An 8,114-nucleotide genomic window follows, 5' to 3' on the forward strand; every position below is an offset into this window, starting at 1 on the left:
CTCAGAAAGAGTATGTACCAAAATGCGATTAATCCACTGTTTGTTTGAATCACTGACTTTGACAGTAACTTTAAGCCATTGGAAGGGCCTCATATTCTTTATTACCAATTCAAAGGAAGTCCTTTCATTTTTAACTCTGAGTCCATTGCTGTTACAATTCCTACATAAATGCTAAAATTTTTCTCTGTATCCAATGAACACCCTAAGTTTACATTTGACATTTCCATTACCTCTATCACTTCATTTTCTAATATGGACATAATGAATAAATGTATAAAATGATTTCCCAAAAAAATTAGTTTTCCACCTTCTTATTTTTTTTTAATTTATTTAACACAGGGAGAGAGAGAGAACGCAAGCAGAGAGGAGCGTCAGAGAGAGAGGGAGAAGCAGGCTTCTCACTGAGCAAGGAGCCCAATGTGGGGCTCCAACCCAGGACCCTGAGATCATGACCCGAGCCGAAGACAGATGCTCAACCGCCTGAGCCATCCAGGCGCCCCTCCACATTCTTTTTTTAAACTTCATCTACAATAACCAAAATTACTGTGGGAATGTTTATGCATTAGAACTAGCATTCACAGCTGAATCTCTTTTTCTAAAAAACTATTTTTAAAACTGCATTGAATGCTTGTTTTATATTTCATAAAACCTAGCATAGAGCTTCAGTGAACTTCTTCAAAAATAATTTCCAAATGATCAACTGAGAATCCCCAAATGCCTTATTCTAAGGCAATGAAGATGCATGACTTTTGTTCCATTTCTAAGAATGTAACTACACTCAATAATACAGGTCATTATTTTTGACTCTTAGTTTTAAATTGGGAGTATAGAAATAAAATTTTTTAAAAGGCCCCAAATATTCAAAAATAATAAAAATGTTTAAGAATTCTACCACCATTATGACAATGGTACATATCATACCAGATCACTTTTATCATCAGAAAGAGATTTTTGCCTCATTTCTTCAGAAACCTAACAATGAGAAAATACATCGAACACTTAAAATTTTTTGTTGAAATTTAAAAAGAAATTTAATGATTTAAGAAAAACTTATTAAAGTTAGCAAGTGATGAATGAGTAAAACCAGCTACTCCCCATAAACTAATGACAGTTAATAATAATTTAATGTAGCTTATAATTTTGTTCATTTGTGTAAAAGGTAAATACATAAAAACCTTTATCCTAAAAAGCTTAGGGACTGAAAATGTATTCTGTGTAGAAATTCATATGGAATACCTGAAACTATTTAGTTCCCCTCCAGGAAAACAATGCAGCCATTCCTCTATTGCAATCATATACTCTTTTGTCTGGCTAAATATCTTATTTTTAAAAGCTTTGCAATTTGTCTAATATCTGGATATGTCAACCCTAAAATCTTTCTGAGGGAATTAAAAACGCTAAAATTTTTTCTTAGGGAAAATAAAAGCCACATATTGCTGTTCCCCTAGTTATTTCAAATACTTTGAGGAGCATAAATTCCTTCAGATTACTGTAATAGTCACATAAATTTTTTTTAAGAAAAAGAAACAACAGTACCAGACACTAGTTAAATAATTGCTGTGCTCTATATTAATCAACTTTCTAAAAGTACCCATTCCTGGAAGTAGTCAAAATTTATTATGGCCAACACTGAACCCCATTAAATCTGTGTAAAAACCCAGTTAGATAAACTCTGCTATCCCTGTTTTACAGGTAGGAAAACTGGGGCTTGGGGAAGACTGTTTGAGATCACTTCACTAGTGAGTAGCGGCCAGGATTTCAACTATATTCTCCCCGACATCAAATCTACGTATTTTGCCCTATGCCATCTTGCTTCTTGGGACCTCCACACTTTAAGTATATTTTTCGTTTTAAATAAATACCTAATATTGATAGCATCCATAGGATTGCATATTATAATCTGGTTAATACCAAGAGCTGAATTGAATATTTCACAACTATATCACTTATGTATGAAGGCTTCATCTTTTCCAGAATTCTTTCACAAATAGTATCTCATATATCCTTCCAAATCTTCTGGCTTAGGAAAAGGGTTTGATTAATGTCATTGGGCACAGGAAGAAAACTGAAACACGAAGAAGTTAAGGGACCTGAGATAACTCACACACAGACTAACTCAAACGGAAGGTCTGATCCAGGCTCCCTGCTGACTTTCACTTAACATAGTGTCAGCATTTTTTAAAGACAACATAGTGGTTGTAAATAATGTTAAATACCACGGAATCTTAAGATTAATCAAAAAGGCAATGTTCATTGAAAACATTAACATTTCAAAAACTTAAAAAATACTGATACAATGACATCATCCAAAATGTTTCATTTCTATGGTTATAATTCAGAATACTGGTGGGATTCAAGCAAATATTGTTTCAAATGTTGGCTTAGAGAAATTCCTGTTTTACTTGAACAAATTCTTATCCTGGAGCTTACCAGCTAGAATCTGGACAAAATATCTGAAGAATGAATTAATTAATCAACATTGTAAGCAATATCAGTCTGTGCAATTGTTCTCTACAAAGATAAAGAAAAGAAAAAGTGTCACACATCAACTGTCTAAATTTAAACATGCTTCCTTGTTTAAAACCTTCATAAGGATTTCTTTCAATTGAAGGTGTAAGGAAGAAAGTCTAAATGGAAAAAAAATTTATTGTAGCAAAACTCGCTTCCATTATTTCTCTAAGAACAGCAAGCGAAGACGCTTTGGCATGCATAACTCATCACTGTCCATGTACATGGTAGCTGCCCTGGGGCTTGAAAGATGTGGGTAAATTTTTTTTCTTTGTTAATCTTTTTCTCTTCAAAAACTTTAGTCCCTAATTAGTAGATATCTCAGAACCTGTCCGTGTAGTTCAGTGTTATACCTGTGGGAATATATACTGTAGGTCTGTTGTAAAATAAAACCTCTACTTGAAGAAGTATCACTTTGCATTACATGGAGGTGAGGTATTACATTCTCTCTTTCTTCAAGGTTTTCCTCAAAAGGAAAATGCACCCCTGGACAATTTATCCCAAGCACCTTCTGAGGGAAGAGAGAAGGCATGGTAAAGGGAGTCCATCTTTCTACCCTGGCTTAAAAACTTCAGACAGAAAGATTCCGCCTTAATATCTGATGTGTTTAAATAATCTTTCATACTTATTTGTAAAATACACACACACACACACACACACAGAGATTTTTCATATGGAAAACATCATTTCCTTAGTAAAACTTTAGTGGTTTTTAAAAGTTATTTTTTAATTCCAGTATAGTTAACATACAGTGTAATATTAGTTTCAGGTGTACAATACAGTGATTGAGTACTTCCAAACATCACTCGATGCTCATCATGACAAGTGCCCTCCTTAATCCCCATCACATACTTCGCCCATCTTCTACCCACCTCCCCTTGGTAACCAACAGTTTGTTCTCTATAGCTAGGAGTCTGTTTCCCTCTGTGTCTCTCTTCTCTCTCTTTTTCTCTTCCCTCTCTCTCTCTCTCCCCCGTTTAGTGGTGTTTTATTTCCTGTCTTTTTCATTTCATAATGATGAAATTAGAAATTATAAAGGAAAAGACCTCTCCATGAAACCCTTCTAGTGCTCAGACAGCCATTTTTCTTTTCCTGGTTTCTCTGCTATTATTTTAGGATAAAATTCTAATGACTCAAAGGTAATCACCCAACACCTTTCCTGTACATTGAGAAAACAATATCTCTAGTATTAATAGCATCAATATTACTGACCTATGGCATTACTCAAGTCCTCAGAATTTATGCCCACAACTTGCTCTATATTATTTTGTACTGTTAATATGATGCTCTCTGTCTAACATAAATAGTTTCTTTACCTCCATTCAAATAGAAAGTCTTTGTGGACAGAGGTCATGCCATCCACACCAGAATCATATCCCCAAACTACGTAGAAGTATATCACGTTTTGCCCAAAGTGGAAGAAAAAGTGGTTTTTATGTGTTTTCTGAGTACTGACAAATTCTTGTCCTGTCTTAGTCAAATTGGACAAATTACCTAATATCTTTGGCCCAGTTTTGCCACCTATAAGATGAAGATAATATGACTGGGTTCATGGGATTGCTATAAAAATTAAACGTGTGGCTGTTCCTTATAAAATATGAAAAATGCTAAACACATTACTTTGGTAATTGAGCCACTTTCAGGAGTGAAGAAGACTTTTGAAAAGAGGTAGCTCTTGTTCATTTTCTAATTATTGTCCATTTTATAATGTGATTACAGAAAATTCTTCGACTTTAGGATTTTAAATAACAGAACTCAAGTAAGGAATGAATAGAGGCACTTTGGATACATTTGCTATGCACAAATGAGTGCCTGAGAGTACTCAGTCTACTGCATGCTGTCTGGACGATCCCATTTGCTGCCTGTGTCCAGGACGACACGCGCATCCCCACCTCCCATGTAGGCAGGGCCCTGTGGAGGACAATTGTGATCTGTCCACACTGGGGCAACAGTAGCACTTTGCAGTTCACTCGCTTTGAAAAACTACACCTTTGGCCAAATCTATTAGTTTTACACTACAGTGACATTAGAAACAATCTTTTATTTGCCTTTTCTTCTTTCGCAAGACAAAGCATAATATCTTGAACACATTAAGAAATCAATAACAATTGTTAAAGAATCCAGTTCAAAATAATTATCAATCTTCATTTTATGCTTTGTCAGGTCAGAAGAAAGAGATTTAGGATGACAGTTCCAAATAAGTTGTGTTGCGTATATACAAAATGTACATTTCCCCTACAGCCTAGGGAGCCAAAGCAAGTCACTTGGGCCTAGTGACTTGGAAAAACTAACGTATATTCCAAAGTATTAATTTACTTAACAAAGCCTATAAAGGATCATTTGTAACCTGTTGGGTTATTTATGTTCTAGAACTGCTTACTCCTCCACATTTTTAAGAGCATATTAGAAAATAACATTGAGTTATTCAATGATATTCAAAATAGACAGCATGAAGAGATAGGAAAGTAATGAAATGTAAATCTATTTGCTTAAATTCTAGTTCAATGAATGTTTAGTTCCATGACAATAACCACGTCTGTTTTTTGCTGACCATTTTTGTCCTAGTACCTAGAAGAAAGCCAGATATATGTTAGGCCTCAATAATAATAATATATATGGGTTCAATAAATAAGTGAATTTATTAGGTATTTATAAGACACTGAACTATGTGCTAGAAATAGGCAGGGGTTAAAAAAAATGTACTTTCTACATCTATCTGTGTATCATACTAGATGCCATACTCTGAACCCCACCACTCTGAGGAGAGGAAGTACGATCTTCACTTGGGATCCCTCCAGGAGTCAGTGGGCTGAATGGGGGCCTGGGAGGGGCCTCCTCCTGGAGGCTCTCTCTGTTCGGGCTTTGCACCTGCCCCGGCCTTCTGTTCCGTTGACTGCAGCTACATCTTGCCACCCTTCAGGCTCCTGCTGGCCAGAGCGAAATGCACTGGGACCTCGACGCGGCACAGGCTGCATCCACGCTTGTGAGCTTTTATCTGTGGATCGGACTCATCCCTTCGGGGCCGTTTCCAGAGCAAAGCCTTTAGGTCCTTGGTGGCAGAAGTCATTTTATTTTCACAGCGGTCGGATTCCCGGCCCATGGGAGAGACACTGCCCGGCACAGCCACGCCCGCCCTGGCTCAGGGCGCCCCAGCGGCCCCTGCCCCTCTCACATTTTGATCTCAGTAATCAGGTTCTCTCAACAAACAGAGGATTTTCTCTTGGGGACCTGCAGTCTCTTCCTCTACCTGAGTCTCTTGGGAGAAACCCCAAAATCCTTCAATCAGATTTGCATTTGCCTGAACCCCTGTTATGATCTGGGTTCATAGTCTCTCACATGTGGTTCAGTAGAATTTAGCCAGACAGCTGCCTCAGGGTTCTCTGTTTTCCATGACAAGTAAGGAGCTCCCCAAACAGTCTGTGCCATCTAGAGGCTGCTCTGCCCAGAGCATTCGACGTAGACCCATAGGAAAATGTGCTGTTACGACACTTGCCTGCCTTACAGAGCCTGATCTCGGACAATGCCTTTCCATATAGTGTGTGATAAATTCCACAATGCAAGTATACTAAAGGCATGATAAGAATGCAGAGGATAAATCTGAATTGGAGATTTTGTTGAGAAAAAGGCCTATCAGTTGAGTCACATTGGGGTGAACACAATTTCCAGACAAGCAGATAAAGGAAGGAAAACCTTTCCGTTTGGAAGGGACAAGATAGGGGGGAAAAAAAAGTTGGAGGCTGGAGGTTAAAGAGAATATATAATATATTCATATAATAGAAGTGGGGAGAAAATAAACAAAAGGTAATCTTGAATAAATTCTGCATCCACGCAATGCAGATATTGAAAAAACAGAAATGTATTTAGAAATATTAAGCATAATCCCTCTAGTGAACTTTAAGAATTTGTGATATACTGGTAAGTTAAAATGGCTTAAAACTGCTGTGAGCACTATGAGCTCAGTTGTGGAAAAATATGAAAATATTTGGATAGAAAAAGTGGAAAGCAGATGTTAAGAAATGCTATCTCAGAGTCCTAAAAACATAATAAAAATGTATTGTTTTCTCTTACTTTTTGTTCCTTTTGTTTATGTGGATATTGTGATCTTCGGTCAACAAACATGTATTAATCATGGATTTAAAATAATGCCAGCAGGAATACACTAAAAAGCCTTGGACAGTTGCCAGGTATTGGGTTTCTGAAACAGGAGGTCATCTCTAATTTTTACAAAGATGTATTAGTAACGCAGAAAACAATACTTCCATATATGTCTAAGTGTGTTTTATGATAAAAATTTGTTGGCACGTATATAGTAATTTGGCTTCTTTTTCTTTTATACAAAGTATACACCGAACATGATAAATATGAAAAAAACAGTAAATTCATACAATTGTAATGAATTTCTCTGAGTTTGAATCCTGATGGATTTGTATGAACTCTGGACCAAGAAGATGAAGTCCACTGTAGTATAAATATATTTTGGTCGTGATCGAGAGATTTTTGAGGAAGGTTCTCAAGCATAAAAAATCGCTCCCTTTTATCTGTGCTCTTTTCCTGACAAAAAGCCTTCGTAGTCACCCAGCTTTTGCAGGCAGAAGTTAAAATGAAAAAACTGTCTGAGATGAGAACATTTTTAAAGGTTATCAGTTAAGTTGGCTTGCATTTGTTTCCCAGCTTCCTGGGGGGTAGAAAGAATGGGAAACTGGGAAGCTTTGCTTCTGACCAAGGGCAGGTGAGAAGGTAAGGCTGGAAGCAGACACTGCTTCTTTTCTGAAGTCTCTTGTCACCAGGCTGTGAGCAACTTGAGAGCAGGAACTATGTCCTACTCATGTCTGGTTAATCCCGGGCCCCTAAGACAGTGTCCAGTGCATTGCAGGAAGTAAGATGAGGAAGGGAGGGAGGAGAGGAACATAAAAGGAACTGCTCAGAAAAACTGCTGAGGATCTACTAACATACAGAGGCTGCTAAACACCTGGGAGGAGGTTCTCAGAAGGAAAATCATCTTTACCATTTTCCCAGTGTTAATGTGGTTGGCTATTCCTACCCACAGCTTTCCAGAAACAGATGAAGGAGGACCCAAAAGAGAAACAGAAGAGCACAGAAGACATTTGGTCCCACCCTGGCAGATCAAAAAATACCAAAACCCAAACCCAAACAACAACAGTAACAACCAAAAGCTAAGAACAAAAACAAGGAGCAAAGAAGAAATGAAAAGAAAAAAAGAAAAGAAAAGAGACAAAGAAAAGGAAGAAAACTTTTCTTTCCCACCAAGACAATTTTAAAAATCAATACAGTCCATTATGTTCAAGGAAAATAACATATTTTAGTAATGTTTAGCGGAATCTAATTAAATGAAATCTTGTGAAAATTCTTACTCTTTAGGTTTCTTTTTCTTTCATAGGAAAACAGCATATGCATTTAGTGTGGGTTGGAATAGAAATTGAGATTCTAACTGTATTTTCTTAGCTTTCTAAAGTTTTATGACAAAAAACAAGGACAATCATGGCACATACATGCAGTGTATTTGTCAGGTTAATGGGTAGGCTCCATGCTCAGAACGCCACTAATTTCCATAACTAGGCGAGTGGAGAGATTTGTCCTCTTGCATT

The sequence above is a fragment of the Callorhinus ursinus genome, unplaced genomic scaffold (assembly GCF_003265705.2).
Source record: "Callorhinus ursinus isolate GAN/ISIS: 27379988/994484 unplaced genomic scaffold, GSC_fseal_2.0 scaffold3, whole genome shotgun sequence".
In the NCBI taxonomy this organism is placed as follows: Eukaryota; Metazoa; Chordata; class Mammalia; order Carnivora; family Otariidae; genus Callorhinus; species Callorhinus ursinus.